Source organism: Coturnix japonica, chromosome 8, assembly GCF_054131305.1.
Source record: "Coturnix japonica strain WE chromosome 8, WE-NBRP24, whole genome shotgun sequence".
Taxonomy (NCBI): domain Eukaryota; kingdom Metazoa; phylum Chordata; class Aves; order Galliformes; family Phasianidae; genus Coturnix; species Coturnix japonica.
In genome coordinates, this window is record NC_140670.1 from 29,902,265 (window position 1) to 29,928,143 (window position 25,879).

The following is a 25,879-nucleotide window of genomic DNA, read 5'->3' on the forward strand; positions in this document are numbered from 1 at the left end:
CAGCACGCTTCTGGTAAGGGCACCTTTGGAGTGTGCATCATCCCACCTTGCAGTGAGTTCAGCCCAACAATGCAGCAGTGTAAGGCTGCGCCCACTCTGACAACTCACTCTTTTCAAAATACTTACCTGACCATGTGATGTCTGTTGACCTTAGAACAAGCGTTATCATATTGGAAAGTAATGATAAAAAAATACAGTACTACAGTAAAGCTATTATAAGCTGTAGTGTTTGTGCCATTACTGGGGAATATGGTATTGATTTCTTAATAAATTATGCCATAACCTACATTTTTGCCTCAGGTTAACATTTAACACCATAAGCAAAAGAAAGGTACAATATTACACAGATATCAGAACAAGATTTACCCAACCACAGAATTCAGCTTTAAAATCAAGAGCTGTGGGGCCTCGTTCACCTTCACCTGTGGTCATCTCCTCTACCAAGGTTCTAGGGCAGGGGACAGTGACACTGGGTGTCCCCACTGCAGGGTGACTCTATGTGAGGTTGATGGCTCTGCTGTTCACTTTATCTTCCAGATGGTGCAGCGTTCAATATTGAATTGTGACCATTCTTTGGCCATGAGATAACCTTGCTCCAGTAGTGCTGAGGGCCCACAAGGAACATCTCCAGCGTAATTTGATGGAAGTGAAAGAAAAAAGAAATCCAGCCTGGCACTGGTTGTGAGTTGCTGTTTTTATGTTCAAAGTGAAATGTTTTCTTGGTGTGTGTGTGTGTGTTTAGATGAGGGGTTCAATTATAGGTTGTTTTTCAAAGTTCTTGGTTTTGAAAGGAAGGCCACTTTGATCGATTTTCCTGTTCTATCTTTTTTCAAGGAAGTGGGCTAAAATAGTTTAGAAAGTTCTGTGCTGTTCTTGTGGTGGCTAAAGGTAAATATCAGTGTAAACCTTGAGCTGGGTAACATGTGCTTTGCTGGAAAAAGTGAATTAGAAAGAAGAACAGCTCTATTTGCGTGTATCAATGTTCAGCTCGGAAAGAGGATGTAAGGAGAGGAAGACATCTTGGCTCTGGTTGGAATATTGCTCTCACTACTATGCTGTAACCTTTGTTCATCAGATGAACATTTCAAAAGTTATTTTTGCCTCCCATTTTCCACCCAGTTGGCATCAAACAGCTGCTCTCTCCTTTGTCATTTGCAAGAGTCCTCGTACTGAGCTGTGGTTTTTTAGACAGTGTAATGTTTCTTGGTGCTTCCGAGACTGACACATCATTGTTTGGATTCATGATGATGGAGTAAGTGGTTTCACACAAATACTTGTGCATGCACTTTTCCCTACACGCGACTTATAGGCAATTCAGGAGCACCACTGTCAATTTTCTTAGCCCTTATCAATGCATAGATTTGCAGAAGAAAGTTCTGAAATACAGATGTAGTTTGAATCTAGTCTAGTGTGAGTGTAGTCTCCGTTGTCTGAGGAGGCCAGTGTGCCTGTGGCCACACAACCTAGAGTCTGGGAACTTAAAGTGGAAGACAGTAAGGCATCCATCTGAACAGACTGCATGTATGCATGTCATGGGCATATGCAGTAGGCTGAGCTTTGAGAAGCAGCTGAGCAAAGAGACGGAATGAGTAATTCAGCAGAAGGTTACGTTTCCAGAAGGAAAAGAGCTGATGGGCAGAATGGAAATGGATTCACCAGCACCAAAAATGAAATCATCCTTCCTGTAGCTATTTTGTTAATGGGCTACTGACAGGAGAATTAACTCTCTAGGATGACAATTTCAGCTGAAAATCCCAAATCTGCAGTCATGAGTACGTTTGTCTTTCTGAAACCTGTATTCATGTGCTATTTCTACACACAAGCTTAGTGAACAGAGTGGAAATTTTGTACCTTCTGTATAGGAATAAACTCAGACTATTTTTAGATACTAACCAAAATTAGTAAAAAATTTAGAGGTCCCCATTAGTATTAAGCATTTCCTCTTCATGTTGTCAGTGCTGCCCTGGAAAGAGAAATGTACCTTGGCTTGGCTTAAGCTTAAATTCCCCCTTCTTTTGTACTCCTTAAATAGCAGATTGTCAACTTAAGAGACTTGTTGCTGCTGCTGACCATGATTCATGACTCATCTAAAAGAGCTGAGAAGTTCATGGCTGTTTTTTCATATCCTATTAACTGCGTTTTACTCAGACCCCAGCTTCTAATTTTACGTTCATTTAGAGACATCGTGGTGGCTGTTCTGTCCTTCAAGAACGGTGGGGCCTGACTTCATATTGCTCCCAGAACTAAATCTGCCTTTGGTGGAGCTGCCCCTGATTTAGGCTTATGGAGGAATGAACCACGAGGCTGTTAGTTTTAATGAAGTCAAACTACTGCTGCCAACTTTCAGACTTTTCTCTTTAGTTTGAGGTATCTGAGTGCTTTTGGACCTGTCTTACTTGGAAGAACCCGGCTGGAATATATGGGACATGATGGTCTAAAATTAAAAATCATGTTTGCAAATTCGTATTAATTAAAAAGAGACATCTGAAGCCAAACAAAAAAAATCAATGAACTAGCTGGTTCTTCCTCAGTTAAGTAACGTAATTTGTTCAATTTGTTTTATGTCTCTAAGTGAAGAACCTTTTACTCACTTTGATTCATGGGCGGAGGTTAGAAAATGGTACAGTAGAAAGGAAATTAACATTTAACCTGCCTGCCTGCATATCCTAGCTGATGTCTCAATGTGACTGCAGATGTGAGTAAATTCTCCCAATAAACCAGACAGAATATCTATAATATTCACATGGCTACTTGTGCCTTGAGGATATCTCAGGATCTTTTGTAGTCATTACAGACCAAATTAGGAACAATAATCTGAGCGGGATGTAATACCACTTGACATATATCTAGTTTGTCAGTTAGAACTTAAGGGGACGGATATTTAGCATCACTGCAGATTCATGGCTTTAAACCGCGATAGTGTCTGTGAAAACAGCCAACCTGACAGACTACAACTTGTCTTCTGAAAACAGTTATCTGGGAAGAGGTGATGGCAGAGCAAAACCATGACACAGCTCTGTAGGATTGTGCAGATTCAATATGTCATTGGCTTCTTTGTCTTTAGGCTAAGACCATGAGCCAACAGGCTTTGTGGAGCCTTGCGGACTGTGGACTCTTCTGTAGTAACACCACTTTATGAACTGCCCATAAATAACTGGACATGAGACCTTCTCCATATTCTTCCTTCCCCCTACAGAAAGTGTTATTGCATGGCTGGCTGCACCTTCAAGAGACAATATGAAGAAACATACCCACTGTGATCACACAGTATTAACTTTATGTAATGCGCTGGGCTTCCCATTGCCAAATGGCACTTGTGTTGAGTTGACATCATAAAAAAGATCTGCACGAATTGCTGACCAAAAAGAAAAAAAAAAAGGAAATATTTTAAAACAAAAGTGCAGAACACACTTAAATTTCATTGAAGATACTTCATGATGTTTCTTAGTCTTGCTGGACCTTCATGATGTCCTGGCAAATGTGTATAAGGCAAGTACAGTGAAGGTCAACCCAAGGCATCTACAGAACAAAATGTTTGTTTTATAAAAAATCCTGCCTCCTTTCTGGCTGGCTGCAGTTTGCCATCGCACTATAGAGACTTGTAGCTCTGAATCCCTTGCTCTCATTTGAAGAGTTTTATTTATTTATTTTTGGGAACCATCCACGTTGAGGCAATTGCAATACCACATCTACTGGATTTTGGCGTCTGAGAGTGAATCAGACAAGAGAAGGAAGGAGATGACTGGTTATAAAAGAAGAAAGCTGGTGTTTACGCTTAGAGATGTGCACCTTGTGTAATCAGCTCTGATGGGAAAAAAAGGCAGAAAAGACCTGTAACAGTTTAATGGGTGTTTTGATAAAATATTATTATTTTTTTTTCAATGTTTGCCAGAGCGAGGCAGTGTTTAATAGGCAGGATCATTATGGTCAGTGCAGAAAATCTTTTTGTATTCATGTTTCTGCCCCCTTCCAGGTAATAGTGTAGCCTAATCACACTGTAATAAAGATAGGCTCACAAAATCTTATTTCCTTGTAAATTCTAAACCTGACTGTCTAAGAAGATGGGGAGGACATAGGAGCCTGTTTTTTCCCCCTGCAGAGTGCTTCATATAATGGTTGCAAGATGATACACATATCTGCCACATCTACTAGCAGAGATGTTGCCTACCTATTAAAATTCACCATGAGCTGAATTTACCTGATTCTGTATAATTCTTTGGCTTTATTGCTAGGTTTCATGTGGTGTCAACTGTGTGCTTGTGGAGATATGGATCAAGAGCTTGCTTTAGGAGGAGCTTTGCATTATTCTGACAATACATGACAGCCTTAAAATGAGGACAACTGCCCCATTTAGGGACTTTCTGCATAGCTCTGGTGGAAAGGCTATGGCTTCTGCCATCTGAAAGTCCTTTGGAAGGTAGATTTCTTCTCCAACCTGCTGTTTGAGCTCTTCAGGCGCTGGTTTCCCAACCCACAGTCAGTCAATGTGAGTTGGTTGAGCTGGTATCATTTAAGCAGCGAATCTTTGCTAACACGTTTACGTTCTTTGAAATGTATTTGGGAACAACTGTATGAGCTGGTCAGCTTGCAGATCTGCAGAATGGTAGCAAATAGGGTCAGAGAACAGGGAAAGCTTGATCTGCTAGCTGGAGTCTAGGAAGATTGGCGGGTGTGAAGTGTGTAGGTATCTTGGGTGCTGATGGCTGTAGGGAATAAAGCATTCAGAAGGGGACTATGGATGGACTTCTTCCCTCCACTTTTCTGAGCAGGGAAAACAGATTTGGTATCTTTTTACATATGTTAGGGTAGTACTTGTTATACTGGATACAAATGCTAAGCTATATTTATGGACAAAATATCTACTGAAATACTTTGAGGATGTGGAATACGGAAAGCAAAAATAAGATAATGCTAAGATAGAAAGCAGAGGCAGCGCCTTACTCTGTGCAAAGTCTTTTCTGTTTCAGTTGGAATTTAGTTTTGTTCCTTTGTACCTATTATTAGAACTAATTTTAAGACAGTAGCTTCCTATGTCCTTTTCAGAGAGACTGGAGTCTCCATATGTTGCAGACAGGTTAAAAAAAAAGAACAAAAAAGAACCACAGAAAACAAAAATATTGCATATGTGCCGTTAGATCCAGCTTTTCTGTTTGCACTTCATTTGATTATGAGTATTTTCAGCCATCTAGCGCATTAATACTTCTCTGTGGGGAGGGGCAGGGTTCATAGCCTTTTCAAAGCAGCACTAATGAGTGCCTTTAACTTAATAAAATGATCATTTGCCAACTACTTACCATAATGTGAACTAGATGCTTTCAGTCCAGAGATTAAAAGGAGTTTTCTTTGCAAATGCACTGTAGTTGCTATTACTTCATGATAAGTCATACGCAGATATATAGGTTGTTCATTGGTTATTGTTTTTGAAATCTCAGGATCTCGTAAAATAGGCTGGAAGGAGTTGCTAGAGTCTATATTGTTCCAATAATATATGGATTATCACTCTCTAAATACGCAATGACATAAAAGGCAATAATGCCTTTTATGGATCCCATGTGGCCTATTACACTAATGATCCATGAATAATGGGGTCACGAGATGAGTTTTGAACAGTGCCTTTCTTTGTTGGTTGTTTTTCTCATTTATTTACCCAGGAAAATTCAGTTTTAAGTATCTGCTTTTCAGCAAGGTCCTACCATTTACTGAGTTTTCATGTGGGTTAATGGATGCCAAAGAGGTCAAGTGACTTCCCAAAGGTTATACAATGAGTCACCGAATTTCTTGAGAATAAGATATGAGAACCTCTTAGTTTTCTGTCTTTTGCTCTGACTGATACTAAAGAAGAGAGATATCGGGACTGGCGCGACCTCAGCTTTATCCCTGCACTGCTGCATTGAGAAGGCATCAAAGCTGGGTGTTCACTGGAGAAATCTGAGACTCTCGAGGCAATATTTCCCATATTTCTCACTGAAACAACCTGAGGGAGCAAAAAAGTGCTGCAATGCAAACAGGCAGCTTTGATCCTTGCAACATAGACTGCCTTAAAAAAGCCCCAGCAAACACAGCACATGGAGACCAAAAAAGCTCAATGCTAATCCAACACAACAGAAGTGATTGTTTCGACTTAATTATGTTTTCCATCTTTAACTCTTGCTGCAGTTGTATCCTTGTCTCTCCAAGTGGAAAGCTTCTGCATTAGGAATGACCCTCAGTGCTGCTCTTGGGGACTTAGTCACAGAATGCAGAGCCATGGGTACCTGTTCACATGGCATACCCATGTTTGCATCTGACTTGGATATTCAGGACCTGCTTGGACTCTATCCTGCTCAACTTACTGTAAGGAACCTACGTTTAGCAGGGGGGTGGGACTCAATGTTCTCCAAATGTCCCTCTAACCCCTATGATTCTACTGATGGTCTGTATGTCTCTTCTGTGGAGGGGTCATGATCTGGATGCCCCCCTCTCCATCCTGCAAGCATTGGTGGAGATGACAAATACAACACACTGGGCCACCACTCTTACTCTGATTTTACACTTGCTTCTTGATTTGCTTCCAGGTGGAGAAGAGCTTCCATGCTGTGATGATCATTGGCCAGTTGCACTCCCCCGGAAGAGTCTTACCAGGCTGTACCCATCCTTGCTAAGCTGCAGAAGCATGGGGTAACTCTTGCTGTTTGCCTATCTGCCCTAGTTTGGTGTGTGCACGGAGCTCTGTAGCTCTGAAGGTTTCATTATTATTATTATTACTACATGCTGAACATTATTTTGTGCATTTAACATACTGTAAAGCAATTATGAAATGTAAGGTACTGCGGAAATAGGAAAAGGTCTGCCTGGAATAATAATTTCATTTTGAAACTTTGTTGCTAAAAGACTTCAGGGTGAAATTGTAGTGCAACATATGAGCTTTTAATGAAATGACTCCCATTACTTCTAATATGAGTGGAAAAAAACCTACATACCACATGTTAAAGTTTCATTTAATTAACAAATAATTTGTGTTAGAATAGAGTTGTCAAATTCTAATTCATCAAACAGGATTCAGCAATGAAGTGAAAATGTTTTGAGCATGGATGATTCTGTACTTACATGTCTTTAAGCTGGAAACAGCATCAGTTCTTTCTTTGCAAATGCATCAGGTTGGGACTGGTGCTCACAGGTGTAGATATGCTGCAGAACAGCCAGGAGAAGCAGACAACTGATCTGATGTGATGTTGTTAATCTGGTATTGTATTGGATGTGGATGAAACAGACCTAGGCATAGGGGATGAGGTCAGAGAGCGTGTTTTAGTTACTTCAAATGAGAGGGAGGTCACAATTAATTAATGTTGCTTATGATTCCATCAGCTATGTGTATGCTTTGTGACACATATATACATACTGTGTGCATAATTTTCTTTGCCTTGGAATGAGCCGGTGCTGCTGCTCTGGCTGTAATAGCTGAGTGCCTGCAACCATCTTACTTAAAAATAGATTGAAGGCTCTCACCGTTGGGGAGAAGTCACACAATGGCTTGCTGACAGCCCATTGCACATGCTGATCAAGGCACTGGCTTTAAAACAGTTTGGCTTATAATTATATCTTTACAGCTAACTGGGCTATCCAAATGATTTTCTTCTCTTCCCCCCCTCCCCACATCTACTGACCTGTGGCTAATGAGATTTGTGTTTCGATTAGTTGTAGAACATAAATTAACTAATCAATGAGAATGGATTCACATCCTTTCTTGTAAAAGAGCTCTGCTGCAGTGATCTGTATTTAATATTCAAATCAATTTCAAATTCTCAGGATGATTCCACTAATATGGCAGGCTGGGACTCGCTGCATCTGTATCCCCGGCACAGACTGTAAATGGGGGGTTCTTATGGAATCGCTCACTGACCTCCAAAGCCTTCTCTGTTCTCATTGATTTACTGTGTCACTTAATAGCAATGATGAGAAGCTTAGAGGCTGGCAACAGAGCTTGGAAAGTCGTGTGGGAGGGCATTTTCCCTTTACTTTAAAGAGCGTGTAGACTGAGGAGTCAAAGGACTTGAAAAATGCTGTTTGTATTTGATATGAAGATTTAGGGACAGTTTTGTGTTCTAACTTAAATCCTTCCTATTGCAGAGATGAGGGTAAGATGTGGCCATGGCCAAACCTCAGTGCAGTGTTCTCTCATTTGCTTTCAGGTGTGGAGAACTTTATGTTTTGCCTCGTTGCAGTTGTCTCATCTGTACAATTATCCAGCATCTTGGCAGAAAATGTGGAAATTTGTACAGTGTTCAAAGCATCTGTGGCCTTTATGGTACAAGTTCTGTTAGTACTGAAGCCACAGAAAATTAAATGTTCCCCAAAGAACTTCCAGATGTGTTTTATTCTAATAGGGTCATTATACAGTAAATTAAAAAGCAGGGTAAATGGAACTGTAAAATTTAAATTACTCTAAAACCACATCTCTTTGCTTTGAACATTCATTTGTGGGGTTGCATTTGCAATAAATGTGAATTAGGCAGCTGCAATAACTGTTAATCATATATTTATAAAATAGTAATGAGGAAATGAATAGCAGAGTAAGACAGCTGCACATTTCTCTAATAGTGTGTCAACTGTGAACATAATAAGATGTAGAAAATTGTTTGGTGCTATGCTGATAATGCAGCCGAATGTAAGAGATCACTTCAACCTCTTAACTTTACAGGAAATTATATATAAAATCCATAAAAAGCCGTAATAATACATTAGGCCTCTGAATTGCAGTCAATGTTTTTCTTTGCTTTGATTTTTCTGAAATGGGCCATACTTTTCCCAAAGTAATCTGCCAAAGATCACCGGGGCTTTTGTTTCAGGCTGCACTTTATTCACCATCTTGCAATTTCATTTAAAAGATGGTGCTTCTGAGAGCCCGAAGTGATCTAACTTCCCTCTGGCAGGGGCTGTGGGTCCCCTCCCTCTGCTTGTAGGCTTTCCAGCAGCTCCAAGTCCTGCTGCCTTATCCCCTGCATTCACAGCCCCATGTGAAGCAGAGCAGGAGGTGAAATCAAAACGTGGTGTGCAAATAGATACAGCTTCAAAAGCAGGAAAGGGTTGTTGGCGTGGTCCAAGGGCAGCTGGATGAGTTATGGTAAAATTATAAAGGGGTGAAGAGAATTGCAAGAATAAGGGATGTAACCCAAAGGCAGTGAACAAATGGGGATGTTTGGCAGCCCTGCTGCTTGCAGCCTGCCCGCGTGCCACGGGCTGCTCACTTGTGGTTCTAACCAGCCTTAATTGAATGTTGCAACTGGAATGGGGTGAAGAGGGGAATGAGAAAGCTAACAGGGAAAAAGATTAGGGGAATGCGGTGCTGCAAACAGCTTATCGGGCAAGTGGGGAATAGGTGCTAAATGGGTAACAGGGAGGCTGCCGTGAGAAATGCCACTTATCAAAGATTAGCACTTGGCAAGGAAAAGCAGGGGGTAGAAATGAGGGACCCAGTCCCAGCACTGTGACAGACACTAGAGGGGCTGAGAAGTGGCACAGCTGGCACAGGGTGTTGGAGCCAGGCTGCACTGCAGCACGCCCTGACCTGGCTGACAGAGAGAGGATGAGTTTAGCAATACTGTTTACTATGCCGAACACATTTTCCTCTGTGATTTTGCTGCAAATATTTTGTCGTTTTCAATTTCGATTTGCGTTTGGAATAGCATGAGAAGCTCTTTTTCTATGTTTTCTTTCTTATTTTTTTCCTTTTCTTTCTTTTTTTCTTTTTCTTTCTTTTTTTTTCTCTTTCTTTTTCTTTTTCTTTTTTTTTTAAGGCAATGAAAAGACTCATAGCCATCTCCAGAGGACCGTGGAGGATGGGGGTCAGCTCTCCTCCAGCCAGGACGACGACCCTGCCCCTATTTCTGCCTGGGGAAGGGCAAGGTGAGAGGTGGGCTGGCGGGGGGCAGGAGCTGACGTGACCATGAGCTCTCTTAGTGTTTTCTGAAACCTTTGCAGCCACTCCATGGACCTAACCTTTAGCCTTCATCAAGCTGTTGCCTTAATGGACAGCATTTTTTCTTTTTTTTTAGCACAAATCTCTTTGGCCATCTTAAAGACTAGAAAGAAATTGTGCGGTGGCCAGAAGGAAGAACAGGCGTCCTCAGTGTAACCCTATCAAAGGAAATATTGTTCATAAAGCATCCCTGTGTTATCCTGAGCTATCACAGGCAAAAAGAGATAGAAAGACAGATACAGATAGAGGCACACGTACGTAGATGAATTTGTCCTGTATAATTCTGGCCTTCCACTTGCCAAAACAAAGCAATTGTTGTGTTATTAAGTATAAATTAAAGGAAAGCAATGGAAAATGGCTTGTTTTCAAATCTTTTTTTTTTCCCTTTCCCTCTGAAACAGACGGTTCAATTTTCTATGAGAAGCAAAGTTCAAGCTCTCATTTCCCACTGTACATTTCTGTGTTAGTGCCTCACAAAATAGCAGTTCATTTCTGGAAATCCTATTACTGTCCACACTCAAGCAGCAACTTTAACACATACATTAGTTACCTGGCAGCTTCTTCCTACACAACTCCCACCTTGGAGAGTTAAAGCTTATAGTTTTAAAAGGAAAATTGAAATAGCCCAATTTTGAACAATGCACATTGGAGGGGAAAGAAAAAATGGAAGAAGAAAAAGAGCACATGCCACTGTCAGCTACAAGAACCCCATCTCGTCTTACATTGTGATCCCAACAGATGCAGAAAGCAGAGCTGTGCATTGTTGTTGTCTTAGAGATGGTGATTTGGCGTGTGGATGCTCCACCAAAGGACTAATGCAATCAGAAAGTTAAAATATATGGGCTGGAAATACAAATTCATTAGACATACACAAAAAAGTATGCTGCGGCGGATCTGTCATTTAAATTAGATTGTGACAATTATATGGATAGTCTGGTTGAGATGATATACGATTTGCTCACTTTATCTATGCTGTGATTTAATTTCTGCCAAAGATGCACTGAGTAAGGACCCCGTCATCCTCTCACCGGACCTGCAATGAACAGAGCCAGGCCCATCTCACATACTTTCCATTAGCAGCTCAAAAGATTTAGGGGTATGTATATAAGTTTATATGTATACCGACGTACTTTTGTTGCATAAGAATCCCTCTGGAGTTGCTGCAGATCTTTCCACTGAGCTCAGCAGGGCTGGGCCTCCCGTCTCCTGTGGGATGCTCCTTATGTGCAGCAGCACGTTCCGCCAGTTGGCTTCCAAGCAGCCCCTGCAGCTCCCTCTGCACAGAACCAGGGCGATGTGCCCCCCAGCACTGTGGGATGGGTATCCTGCTGGGATATCTCTGCTGCCAGCCACTTCTCAGCAGCAGTTCTTTGTGCTGCTAACAGGGCTGTGTGCATGGAGAGCATCAGGTAGTGCTGTTTGGGCAAACGGGCGTGTGCAGCATCTGGATGTTGATAGAGGAAAAAGAAAAAAATCCCACCATGATTAATGGGGAAACGTGATTTGATAACTTCCGACAAACGCAGTAAATGCCACTTCTTACAAATGAACGCCAGCAATCAATTTAATTTCTCAAGTAAAATGATTAAATTGCTGTTATTGTGGGATCATTATTTTATTGCTAAAACCTTTTAAAATGTTAATTATTGTGCCCCTTGAAAAGCTTTCATCTTGCCTGACTTTGGTCTGACACAAAAAAATGTCTCTGGCTGTGACTTGGAATTGAATGAATGTCGGTGCTTTACCTTTTCTCTCTCCCCCTCTCTCTTTTGCTCTTTTTTTTTTTTTTTGACACCTGCAACTATTCTCCTTGGCTGTAATATTTATATGAATTTAACTTTAATTTTTCTCTGCTTTCATCTTCTGAATTAGTCAGTATAAAGCACAGATCACTCCTTCTCTGCTGCTTTCCTGTTTATTTGCTTTAACAATAGATTCATTAACTAGATTTTGGTGCTCAAGCCATGCGGACACATCCATTTCAAAGGAGGCTTTAATGGCATTTCATATTTTTCTACATTAAGGAAGATTAAAGTATATTACAATACCCTTTACTGCTCTATTTTCTTCATTTTAGAAGTGGTCAGTTTTTAAATTTTTTTTCCCCTTTCTTTCATCTGCAGTGTTCAATAAATTGTCCAGGCCTTTCAGATGATAGTTCCAGCAAATTGAGTTCTATATTACAACTCTGAACCATTGTTTAGCCCATCATCAGTCAGATAAAGCACTCCTATTCACACAGGACATCAAAAGAACAAATATATGTTCAAAGTGGCTAAAAAGATTACTGTGACTTAGATATATCATTTCGTTAATTGTTAGTGATTATTCCACTAGTTTAGAGGTGGTGAATTTGCTGACTCTGGGCTCGTGCTTGTGATGTAATCAGAGTAGAATATATAGATACTCATGGCTGTAAATTATACCATTCAAAGAGGGTCATGTCTATCTTTTTCTAATAGCTGGAGGTGGACTAATAGCAACATTTTAATGAGAAGAAAGATGCAGAAGGACATCTTCATTTCACGTGAAGGGTTTGTGGCAAAAAGCCCCAGGGAATCTTGGCTGAGCTGAATGGGAGATGATGGCTGTGGGTGTCGAGACAAATTCAGACCCGGAGCAGCCAGACTGAGTTGGGCTATACCTGGGAGGAATCTGCCCCTGTTGGAGTGGAGGCTTTTTGCTGAGTGAGAATAGCTAAAGTTAATGCAACTTTGATCCTACAGAGCAAACGAGCCGAAGTTCACATGGTGTCTCTGAGCAACCTCTCGCGAAACAGTGGTGATGTGTCAGTGACTCTCCTGCCACTACGGTATCCAAGTGCCACGCTGACCTAATGCGTTTGTCATCAGCTCCAGGTACACAGGGAGGGTTTTCAGACAGGGGAGGCAGAGGCACAAAACCTAAGCACAAAACCTAGGATACTCCAGGGCACAGAGGACTCTTGGTCAAAGGAGGTGGTGGAGTCCACATCTCTGGAGGTGTTCCAGAGCCATTGAGATGTGGCACTGAGGGACATGGACAGTGGGCATGGTGGGAGTGGGCTGGAGTTGAGTTTGATGATCTCAGAGGTTTTTTCCAACCTTAACGACTCTATGTTTTAATAGAACAAGCATCTGCCTGGAAGTTTAAGGTCACAGAGAGAGGCTGAAGCAGAGAAGGGGAAAGGAAAGCACCTGTCTGAATTGCCAGCCTGCGGGCCCAGGCTCCCTCTGCAATCACTGCCACGTAAGTACCTCAATAAAACCTTGCATATTCACAGGATGTAAAGCGACCACACGTACATCTTTGCAAGATTTTGCTCTTCAAAGGTAATTTCATAAACGTTGCCCATGCACAAACTTTAGTGAGAGGCGTTGAATTGTCTGCAATTGCGTGCTGCAGTTCTTTTCTCGCGTACAATGTCTCTGCATTGGGTACAATGGGGAGGAAATGCTGAGGCTGCCTGATGGCATGTGAGGCTACTGCTGGAAGACAGATTTTACAACAGAACAATCGCAGGGTGTAGGTTTTAGGCAATAAGCAGGTAGCCTCGTTCTCTCGAAAGAAAAAAGAAAATAATGGAAAACTGTAACATTCATTTGGAGGCCTCAAAGGCATAAAAAACCCAATTCCAACTGTTATAGGTCCCTGCAGGAGTCTACAAAAGAACTAAGCTTTTTAAGTAAGAAAACTAGATTTTGGCCCAGAGGGCCCTGTCATTGCTGCTTAATAGATGAAACTCTTTTGATACAAATATGCTGTTTACTTCTCAGCTTCAACTTTCATAAAATATAACCTTTTTATGATTTACGACCCCAGAAAAAGTGCAGGATGGATTTTTAGCTCTGAATTGGTTGAATGTCAACAAGAAAAATATAGATAACATATAGAAATAGCGGGGTGTTAATGCCACACAAAATGATGAAATTATTTTTGTTTGGAAAAGTTAAGTTTCTTCTTAAAGTTCCTTGCGAGTGAAACTGAGGGAAGGGTTTGCTGGTGAAACATGGGAAGCTTTGCACGTTGCTTCCTTTTGGCTTCAGGATGAGGTTGGTCAGCTTGGAAATTGATGATGCTGTATCCATTTGTTCCTTTGGGAAAGGATGGCCAACACGCTGGGGATGGTGATCCTCCTGGCGTTGCCACAAATCAGAGCAGGCATTCTAGGTTTAGGTCTTTAATCATTTACCCAAATCTTTGTATTTTTTTCTTCTTGGCAACCATATTCACTGAATCACAGAGTCATTAGTGTTGGACAAGACCTCTAACATCATCAAGTCCAAACATCAACCCATCATCTCCATACCCACCAAGTATTTTAATTAACTGCATGCTGCTCTGATATTAAAATGAAACCCAAACAAATACTTGGTGTTGCAGAATCAAAGGTATGAGCGCTTTAAAGGCTGAGATCAAAAATAAAACAATAAATAAGTAAGAAAAAGAAGTAAAGATGAGGGAATAACCGTCGCTGAGAAGATTGCACATATGTACATTTTTGCCATTTTCCACATTGTGTTCTCTCTCCTGCAGGTTCTTTAGCATTAGTGATGTGCCTGTTTTTCAGGTGGCTTTTTTCATGTTGTTTGTGAAGTTGCTGAAAAAAAAAAAAAGAAAAAAGAAGTTGATTTTTCTGAATGCTTCGGGAAATAGCCTGATCCCAGACAAATTGCCCAGGAAGGCTCTGAAATGACTTAGCCTGCCACAGAGGCAAGGTTGTGAAAATTGAAAAGGTTTTCACTTTTGACTCTTCCAACTATTGCAGAAAGAGATATTTTCTGGTGTATGGTCTCTGAAAACTGTCACTGAGCAAATTAAAATAACAAAACTATCGGTCTGTGAGCATCGCGGGATGCTGCATTGGGAGTGTGTTGGGTGCTCAGGGATGGGGGCTGCAAGGAAGGCTCAGCAGCTACGGGGGTTGTACAGGAAAGGTACGCAAACGGTGGGGCTAGAAAGCACCTTACTGCATTGATCTGTATGCTCCTCTCCCATGTATTTCTGAAAAGAGAAAAAGATTGAATGAATGGAAAAGTTGCGAGAAGGCGTGGGAGAGGCAATGTTGCTGATGGACCACTGATCCTTCCCGGAGCAGGGAGGCAGTAACAGCCCTCTGAACCCAGGCCCTTATGACAGCTTGACTTTCCTGTAACTGGTTGAAGTAAGCAGTATCAACTGACTCTTCTAAAAGGTTCTCTCTCTTTCAGGTGTACCTCACCTATGCACAGACAAACCAAGCAGACAAGATTCTTGACACAAAGTGCAGAAAGCTTTGGGTAAAAAAAGCTCTGAAACATTCAGTTTCATTAGGAATCACAGCATCATAGAATGGTTTGAGTTGGAACGAAGCTTTAAGATCATCTAGTTCCAACTCCCTGCTATAGGCAGGGACGCCTCCCTCTAGAGCAGGTTACTCGAACTCCCTTCCAGCCTGATCTTGAACATCTCCAGGGTGAGGCCATTCACAACCTCTCTGAGCAGCCAGTTCCAGTGTCTAATGCTCTTTTTGAACTTGTGACTGCAGCTGTTTTTCATAGACTGGCCTCTTCCTCAAGTGAATATATTAGAGAAAATAAATAGGTATACCTCGCTGAAGAGATGTTGACTACAGTGGATATATTTCTGCATATATCTGTATGTGAATGCTGTGTGCGACAGTTTAAATGGAACAGTCCATCTGATCTGCTCACCTGCCCTTGTTAAATGTACAGCCATATTCATGGGACATTACAGTCAGCAGCAATATGTATGAAATCAGATTGCATTCAACCTGGAAATGACCCACATTGTGAACTCTACAGGCAATATATTTTCATACATATCAGCCCCGGAGCTGTGAAAATCAGAAGGAATTCAGCAGCAGGGTGGTTTATACCTGTATGAGCAGGGGAAGGAACGCACAACTTGCCCCTTCCTCCTGGCCTTCCTTAGTTGTCTCAGTTCTGTGTCTTTTTCCCATTTATTGAGATGATTTGGGGGACTACTTTTTGAGAAGCATTTTTTTAATGACATATAATTTTCTTGAAGTCATGCACACATAAATGTATTGGCTGCCTACTGCAAGAATTTACCAATGGATCGAAGTCAGGATCAGATGTTGTTCCCAGTATGTATTCAGTTCATCCAGAAGCTGCTGGCAGAGGGCAGGATGTAAATGCTGTTCATATCCTGTAGCCTGGAATCAGACTGAGTCAGGGATTCCTTCTCATCCTGATCTCAGGTAACAGCCTCACTTTGTAGGTTTGGCACTTGGAAAATGAATTTGCATGGAGGAGTGGCAGGAAAGGTTACCACCTCTCATGCCATTAGGAATTCATGCATAACTATTTCAGTCATTCCAATTATTCCAATTATTTTAAATCTTTCAGTTGTTTCAAATCCTCCCCAAAGTGTTTCCATCATCACAACAGCCAGCTGCTGTGCTGCATGCTGAGATTTATGCCAGGAAGTTGTTTCACTTTTCCATCAGCCATTTTCTTTATTTGCTCTTTTATAGCATTTTTTCCCCCCCAATTATTCCGAGGTTGCTTTTGATGGGGAAAAAAACCCTGCTTCATAAGACCACAGCAAAAACCTTCCATCCAAATACTGGATGCCAAATGGTAAATCTGGTGGAGTGATCCATCAGCACTAGGAGCAATCATTTTACTTGGAGGACTCATTTAGCTGCAGGCAGTGTGGTTATGTCCTGCTCGATAGCCTTTGGGTAAAGTGAATTTACTTTACTTGCCTACTTTGAAGACTAGAAATATGGTACTGTTTCACTCTCAGGTAGAAAAGCAAAGAACTGTTCAGATATTCTCTTGAAGCTGTCCTGAAAAGTGGTTCGTAATGACAGAATCATAAAGGTCATGTGCTATTTTCTTTTGATAAATCTGGCAGTGGAAACATTATGGGTTTTCCTGGTCTTTATCCTCCCTTTTGCTGTGATGAAGGTGTCAGATTCTCTTTGGCTCCTGTGAGATTCTGAAGGTTGGAAATTAAGAGCAGATCACAGATGAATTCTGCTGCACCTCTATGTCATCAAGGGACGTTGCAGTTCCAATAGGCCCGGTGCTGGGAATAATAACTGACAGGACTGTAGATTTGTTCGTTGCTCTCAGAAGATTCTCACAGTCCATTGGAAAGGGTTTCTTATGCTGCAGGAATTCAAAGGATGGCAAATCTTCTTGTAGCATCAAATCTCTGTAACCTGGGAAACCCCATAATCTGTTCCCACAGAGGCACTGGAAAAGCCAATGGATGCAAGTCTGAAATGAAGTCAAAAGAAAAGATATTCAGTGATAGAGCAACCATTTAATCTCACGTCTGTAGACCATGTGCTATTCTGCAACCATTTGGTGTGGGTCTGTTTGGACATAAAAGGAGGACTGTATATAGAAAATATGTACGGGAACCAAAAGCCCAACCTTAGGCACCAGATGTATTTCAGCTAAGTCTGCCTGAACTGCTGTCTGGGCTCAGCAACTGGAGGAAGCTGTATGCTGACATGACTACATGGCTTTGGATCAAATCAAGGGGTAAGCAGTGGAGACCATTTCTGTTTGCTCTTTGACTACTTATTTGCCTTGAAAAAGGAAAAGAAAATGAACCAATGGCTCAGAAAATATCACTCTTAAAAACTGTCAGAAGTCCATGCGAAGCAGATTGAGCTCCTTGTTGGGGAATAATGCATCTTTTTTTTCCTCAGCTTAGAGCTGTATTTTTTAATAACAAGAGCTGGCGTGTGCAAAGGGTGGGGTTTGAATTTAATGTGTGGTAATGATTCCTCAGTAACTCCCAGGTTCTGTACTTCAACACTTTGCTCAGAGCCATTTCTTGCAGTGTAGCATCATGTGCTCCCAGGAGGAACTGGAAGGAAAGGCTGGCGTGGTGTGGAGGGGAACCCTGGAGAATTGGCTGTTCTGCAAGGGCTGCTCGGGATTAGTTCTCCAGACAGACAATTTCTAAATCTGGTTTGCCCTGAGTGTTGAGACAACATTTGTGGCTGGTTGTGTAGATGTGAATGAGTGTGAGTAAATGGCTCTTGGCAGGCGGACAGGCACAGTTGTTTATCCCAGACACAAACCTGGCCAGCAGCTAGGTTGCTTCATATGGCCACGACTGCGAAGCCTGCCAGATTTGTAATCTTATTGGTCAGAAACGGAACTGGAGCATTAATTAAAGGTAGTAACTGTGAATGATCCTATAAAATACAGCATGTGTTTGCATTTCAAGGACCATACTTTTTTCTTTGTTTAAATTCATGGCCTGGTTACAAGTCAATTTGGCTCGATGTCCAGTTGATTCAACTCCTTCTGTGATCCAAGTCGGTATCCCGGTTATTCACATGGACCTGGTTGATGACAAAAAATTAAATTAATCTGGAACCAAGTAAGGGTGCAAAGAGTTGAACATTTTGTTTTTAGAGCAGGTGATCTATCTTTGAATCTAGTTCTTGTTTTCCCTGTTTCTCTCTGATCCAACTGTATCATGTTCATGTTCTTGACACACTTGTGTTGTCCGATGCTCTGCTGCTTTGTTTAAGAAATTATTCATGTCTGAAGGTGCATAATTCTGTAGGAGATAAATTTCTTGACTCAGTGGTATGGTATCTATAATCTGCATTGCTCTCTGTAAATAAGAGTTTAGTGACATAAGGAAAGAACCTAAATTCTTGGTAAAAATGATGTGTTATGGTCATTTCCAAAGGAGTCACACTTATTTAATACCAACAGTGAATTCAGTCTTTTTTTTTCATGACTGCTTTTGAGCTAAAGCAAACAAATCCCAAGATATTTATTAATGGAGCAAATCCAGATGAACTGCACAATCTATCTGTGGGTTTTGCTTGGTCTGGCTTTATGTTCTTGGTGATCGGCTACATCACCAGGTCCCAGGACAGCTTTTGGTGATGCTGTAGATACTGCTTGTCATCTACAGTTTGGAGATACTGAAATCAGTGTCACTGTCAGATTGGCCATACAGCGAAAGGTGTATCCAGTTACACTTCCTTAAATATTTCCCCACGTTTGTAATAATTAAATTATCCTTTAGCATGAAATCACTGTTAAGGCTTTTTTTTCCTCTCTGAAATTCATATTGCCTGGTGTCACTAATTGACATTTTAACAAAGACAGCATGGATGGTGCAGCTCCACTCCAAAGCTGTAAGTGCCAGCACATCCTGCTTATCCTGGCTAATGGAGTAAAAAGCAAGTTTTGCCACAGCAATGACTGTTTAAGCCTCACCGTTTTGTCTGTAGCTCCAGTTCAGTGCATGGGGCTTTAGTAAATCAGATTAAATAGTGGCTTACAGATTTCTCCATTTTCTTTACAGCAATATCCTGGAAACGTTCAATTTATTTAAGACAATTCTGAAGCTCCTTTATAGAACAGCTGACAAAGCTACTGTTGCAAATAAGACAAATACCTTACCCTGAATGTGTCCAGTTCTTTTCCATCCCTGCTGCTTCCTGTTGGATGATGCTTACAGTCATTTGCAAACATGACTAACAGACATCCTGCATATGTTTACTCTTCCTCACAAGCATTTGCAGTTAGAGGTTGAGTTACTTCAGCTCAGACAGCATTATTGTTCTGCCTGCATGGAAGTGCTGCAGTGTGAACCAGAATCCGGGCCTTGCAGTAGAAACAATATATATATAAAGGAAATGCTGAGAAGAGTAATAAAGAGCAATCTTCCTCTGAGTAAATAAAAATTACAAAAGGAAACAATAATCAATATATTTTGCAGTTCAAGAGTTCAGCACATGCTGTTGCAGTACAGTACAATGGATAGGCGGCATCCATGGATTATGAATTCCCACGTTTATGTGGGAACAGAAGTAAATAACTGAAACAAGAGTCATGTTGCAAGAATGTAAAACCAAGCTGGACTTAATGGTGTGCTATATTTAAAAGAATGATGTGGTCCAAGGAGTATTCACTTTATCTTTTCCTTCAAGCCTGGCTGCTTGCAACCTGCCAGGACCAGCTAATTCAAAAGAAACCATTTTTCTCTATTTCAATCACCAATGAAATGCAATATGCATTGCACTTTGTTGCCCTGAATTGTGGAGCCTGACATTACTGAACAGCAAAGCCAGGCAGGGCACGGCATTACGGATGTCAATACACAGAGCTTCTCTTCCAGTTGGACAGCCATTGCTTGGATCAGGTATAGCAGAACAGTTGAGGACTACAGTGATGCTGTGTACTCTTCCAGTTCTTTTCCGGGTGGGAACAGATGGCTGAAGGCTTCATGCCATGATATAAAGTCTTTGAGCTTGGTAAATCAGATGCAGAAGTACTGTCAGAAACTTGTTCTTAGATCACCTATCCAAAGGAGGATTTTGTGTATGCTTCACTACCTCTCCTTTCCCAACTTGCTCTCTCTCTTTCCCTTCTTTCCCTGCAGTCTTCCACGAGGTACTGATCTCCAGAACTGGTTCTTTCGTTGTTCCATTGGTATGAGGATCAGAGGAATCAATGAATCTTCCAAGTGAGAAGAAACTTTCTGAGGGCTTCAAGTGGTGTAAGTGGCTTCTAATCTCACAGTTATAGAATCATTCAGGTTGGAAAAGCATTCTAAGATCCTCAACCCCAGCCCACCTCCACCATCCCCACTGCCCACATCCCTCAGTGCCACATCTCCATGGTGCTGGAACACCTCCAGGGATGGGGGACTCCACCACCTCCCTGGGCAGAGCCAGTGTCTCACCACTCATTTGGAGAAGTTTTTCCTAATATCCAATCTGAGCTGCCAGAAAGGATTTTGGTCAGGCCAAGTGCAAATTGTCTACTCATGCCCAAGAGGAAGCTAGGTGGATTTGTCCTAGATGCTGTTTGGGTGGCAAGGGAAGTGAGTGGTGGGCTGCCCTGCTACTTCACTGCCATCAGGAGCAAACATTCAACCATATTGTGATCAGGAGAGGCTGGTCGCTAAGCCTGGCTTTTGCACAACTGAATATCTCGTTAGCACAGGGCTGCAAGCGGCTTATGAGAGAAGGAGATGGAATCTTGGCTTGGCTAAAACGTCCCTGTTGCTTGGTTCCATTTTGCTCTAGCTGATGGCCTTGTTCCAAACTGGGGTGCCTCATGCATAACATGGATTTTGATTTGATGATATATGGCCCATTTTCCAGGTTAGCACGTGTTTTATCCAATAAAGACTATATCTTCACACACATTAAGGGTTTAGGCCTGTACATCTTGTCGATGTAATAATGCAATCCTGGAAATTATATATGAAAAAAAAAAAAAAAAAAAAAAAGAAAGAAATCCTGTCATAGATGTACTTTCTAAAACCTATATTAAAAAAGCTGTAATTTAGAAAAATAGTTCTTGCAGTGTCACTAAAGAATGAACAATTTGGAATAAAAAACACAAAAAGGATAAATTTTGAGTGCTTTGCATTGTCAGACAAATACCATTCCTATAATCTTCATCAAAATCAATCTTATACAGATAGTAACAGTTGTGCCCTTGTTCTAATATAGTAGAGCCATTTTGTTAATTTCCCTGTATTTTGCGAAGTGCATGGAAAATACATTTTATGAGCAGGTGCTCTCTTACTTTATATAGGAAGTATTAAATTTGATACCACTTTCCTTTAATAAGACCAGATAATGGCACAAAATCTGAATCTATTATCATGAGGAAGAAAGTAACAAGGACAGAAAATGAAACAAATGTAATTTTTTCTTATTACAACGTTCACATTTCAAACTTGTGGAGTGTCCGTGCTTTACTTTGTAATAACTACCATGACTGCATAATGCTAGGATAGATATTGTTTAAAAAAATCACCGATAGCCTATTCAGGGCTGGGTCTTTGTGTGCTCGTGGTAGCCTGTCTCTTTAAGTACGTTGAGTTGAACAACTACCCAGCACGTGAAAAAACGTTCTGCTACTAGCACAGTGCAATACTTCATTAAATGGTTACCAAATAATCCTATGGAGTGGTGAGAAAGGAATGCATTTCTACCTGCTAGCAGATATCTTTCCAAAGTGCAAGGTGTTGGTATTGTGTGGGTAGAGGATGATGTCTCCAATGAAACTACTTGCATTTTCCCTGGTTTGCCCCTCTTCCTCAGCGGCTGTAATATGCTATGAAAAGCAGCCAGCAGAACTAACACGAACAGCATAGTAAACATGCAGGCAATGATTTTTTTTCCACAGTGCATACAGTATCAGCCATTAGCCTGCAAGCAATGATGTTGCATTCGTATTTAGGGTAATTTTCACACTAATATGGCATATAGAAGCCAGATCCCTCACCAGACCAAAAGTGGTTTAATGGCCGAGTTTATGCAAGGGGAAAGGCTCTGACGCTGATCAGCAGATTTTGTGGTCAAAGTGACACAGATTTGTATTTTATAATTTTAATGGGAAAATAACGAGGCACCTTCATCTGTTGAAGTGGGTGAAAGTTATGTGAATTTTAAAACAAAAAGTGTGTCGTGGTTTGTCTGTAACATTTTCAGCTACGTACCAAGAATTTCTGCCCCACATATGCATGACGTTGTTTGTTAAGTTCTTTCATTTCATATTCCTAAGAAGAAATCAATAAATATCTTAATGAAAATGATAAAAGGTATAATTGGCCCCTGGGATTTCTGTCGTAGAGCTTATGGAGCCCTCTATAGAGTCCCTCTGTGCTCACACTTTATTTCTCAGTGGAGTGAATTGTGCCCCTGTTTGCCAACGCAAAAGCTGCTGGATGGTTGAGAACCAAACAAACCCTTCACAGCAATATAGCTCTCTGGAAAGCAAGTCCTCGTGGTTTCACCCCTCTTACTCATTGCTGGACCTCCTGGTTCAGACCTGAAGGCACCCAAATACAGTCCCTGACTACAGCAAAAATGTTCCCCTTCCTCTGCTTACCTTCTCATTGACACAAGCACTGACATCCAATCTCCTCAGGACCACAAAGAAAAGCTGGCTGCCCTGAAGCTCTAGGAACCTCAGCCCTCAGACATCCAAGCATTCAAAACTGCCATCTTTCTATGACCAGAAATCAATTAAGAAATGTGGGAAACAAAAAATTGGGCCCGTGCTGAGAACTTCATAAATAAAATTTTACCCATTAGGAAATTTGGTCTGAGTTATTACCTCTCAAAAAACCAGCATTCATAATGGGAATTCTGACAGAGCCCTAACTACTGCTGTGAGAGTGGCACAGCTATAATTAACGCTGCCTTCAGATGCCTTCCATTAATATTTTAAGGACTTTTAATTAAAATAATTGTATTAGTTTATGAAAAATACTCTCTCCTTCAAATTGTTTAATACAGTAACTATTCCAAATGCTCTCCATTCTTTTTTTTTTTCCTGTATTCTGTCTTCATTATTTATTTATTTATTTATTTATTAGTTTGTTTGTTTATTTATTTATTTATTTTTCCAGGCTCCTTTTGCCTCCTAATCCCCACCTGCACAACAGGCTTTTCCTTCCCTCCATTTTCAGTTATTCCCCACAGTTCCTCCCATGACCCTCAGACTTGGAGCCATGGCCATGAGCAGCTCCCTCTCCTCCACTTCTTTGGCCATGTTCTCTGGCTCATGTGCCCTGTCAAAGAATTAGATTGGCAAATAACAGCTGCACAAATACATTGTTTGTGTTTTAAATATTTCCTGGCTATTTCTTACCTGTCAGTGTATGAAAGCCATTATTTTCAGCTTGATACATGTCATTTTTACTAATTCAAATGGAACTTGGAATATTCCTTTAATATTTCACTCATAAACAAGGCCTTCAGGAGCAGCAATTGATCATCTTCAAACAAAGAGAAGCTGTGAGAAGTGGTATTTTGTTATGGAAGAATAGGTTGGTGCAGCCAGAGTCTTTAGAAGCTCTGTATTTGACTTTTCAGTATATCACTAAAGCAGCACTGAAATAACATTGCACTCCTGGCATGTAGGTGGGCAAGTGAAATGGTCACAGGCATGTAATAAATGGCACCGGTATATAATACATCTATTTCTCATATACCCACAAACTGTACCTTTTCTTGCAGAGATAATACTTCAGTGTATGATAATTTATTGAGAGACGGCACTTCTGCTACAGAGAACGATTTGTACACAAGGAAAAGCCCAGCGTGAATAATTCAGCCGACCGCTACGCACTGATATAAAGCAGAATCTGCCATCCAAAACAAATGAGACCCCAAACAGATGCTTCCATTGACTTATACTTGAATTCATTTCATCTTTATTTTATTTCAACTCTGCCTTAATTTTTATTTTTTATTTTTATATTATTTTTTGTAGTCCTCTGTCCGGCGTGTGACACGGGTAACTTCTGAGCAGGCTCATCATTTGAATAATCAGCCATTTAGTGACATGCCTAGTCCTGTTTAATGACTGAATCTGTAAAAGTATGACCTCAAGCACTGGTTAACTTTAAAATAGCTGTGCCCACTGCATGACATAGCCAACAGGAAGCCATTAGAGCTCCAGCAATTACCATTTACATCCATCGACGAAGTCCCTATTTTATTTTAATCTGCTTAAGTACATTTTCTGCACGAGGTTAAAATATAAATCCCTTCTCCTGAACAAGACTGGTTTTCTGGCTGACTTGAGAGCACAATTTACAACTGATTTAATTTGTTCTTCACAAACATTCCTAATGACATTACCCTGGTGCATATACTGACTGCCTCCTCTTATTCCATTAACTCCCAAATCGGGTTTAAAGACCATATTGATGCTAGATGTTATTATGGGTGATTATCAAAACAACAGACAATGGGGCAAAGTGTTTACTAACTGGTTTATATATAATTTCTGTAATAACTACAACAGATGGTAATGCTACAAACAATAAATCAAGCTTTTCACTGCTGAAATAAATTGGCAGCCTGCAGTACAGAAATGCTGTATGTAACTATATACAGATGCTTCAGTCATCAACTGTATTGTTCATCTTATTAGAAAATGGGTCTGTTACTGCTATTACAGGAAATCTTTCCATTTGCAATTACAAATGTATATTTTCAATTAAAATTGTTTTTAACTGCCAAACTGGTTTAAGTATACTTTAACCTTTAACTACAAATAGAGTTATCACGTACTGCCAAACCCGTTTGAGGCATTTGTTTGTGTCTGTGGAAGTTCCTCCTCAAATTGGGTTTTCACTCCATAAATATAACTCTGCCCTTCAAGAATCCTTTGGCCAAGAGGCATCTGCAGTAACCTTAGGAAGTTAATTCAATCGTAGCTGTATAAAAGGATGTTTTATCCGACAATGCTTAAAACAGTATGAAACCTGCAATTAATTCCATTCACTTTTGTTTGTAGTAATTTATCAAAACACGTGTCTCCGTGCAGTGTCTTCTGTCCAGGCCCTTCATGGGAATTGATACTCATGTCACCATCTCCTGGTGTTTGGGAGCTCCTGGGCCATCCATTGGCGATCCTGGGAGGAGGAACATCCCTCAGCTGCTCTTCCATTGACTTTGGATGGAAGCATTTCTCCCCAGGTTGGGAGCAACCAATACTGAGTTTTGGGGGGCTGCAGCAATCTGTTATGAACTGCAGGGATGTTTGTCCATTTGGAAGAATAGAAATGAGAATTTTATTACATTTTGTCCCTTTTTTTATGGCTTCTTTGAACTATTAACTCACATTAAGTTCAGGCCATGTGTATGGGAACTGTTAAGTCATGACCTGAAGCACTGATTGAGCACCTGGGGAAAGGACCCAGTCAGCCCTGGCAGCACAGGTGAAGGTGATTCAGGTGTCTGACCAGAAGGGGTGGAGCCTGGCTGCAGATCTCTCAGACTCTATTTAAGGGCTGACTGCCACCAGGGATGGTTCTTTGGTCAGAGGTCTCTTCTTTGTGGGGTCCTGCCTGCAAGCCTAGATCTTCAGAGGCAGGTGAGCACCTTTACTTTTACTTTGAAATACCATCCTATCTATGTTGGTCCATTTGCTGTTGTACTCTTGTATCACT

General features: G+C 41.0%; 1 long non-coding RNA gene across 1 annotated transcript; it reads left to right on the forward strand.

The window, feature by feature from the left end:
* Positions 1-541: 541 nt before the first annotated feature.
* LOC146760018 (uncharacterized) lies at positions 542-24,935 on the forward strand. Its single transcript, XR_014948977.1, has 8 exons — positions 542-681; positions 6,555-6,657; positions 9,774-9,882; positions 10,951-11,051; positions 12,682-12,813; positions 13,063-13,183; positions 20,336-20,452; positions 23,937-24,935. It is a non-coding gene; the product is annotated as an uncharacterized LOC146760018 (long non-coding RNA).
* Positions 24,936-25,879: the final 944 nt, after the last annotated feature.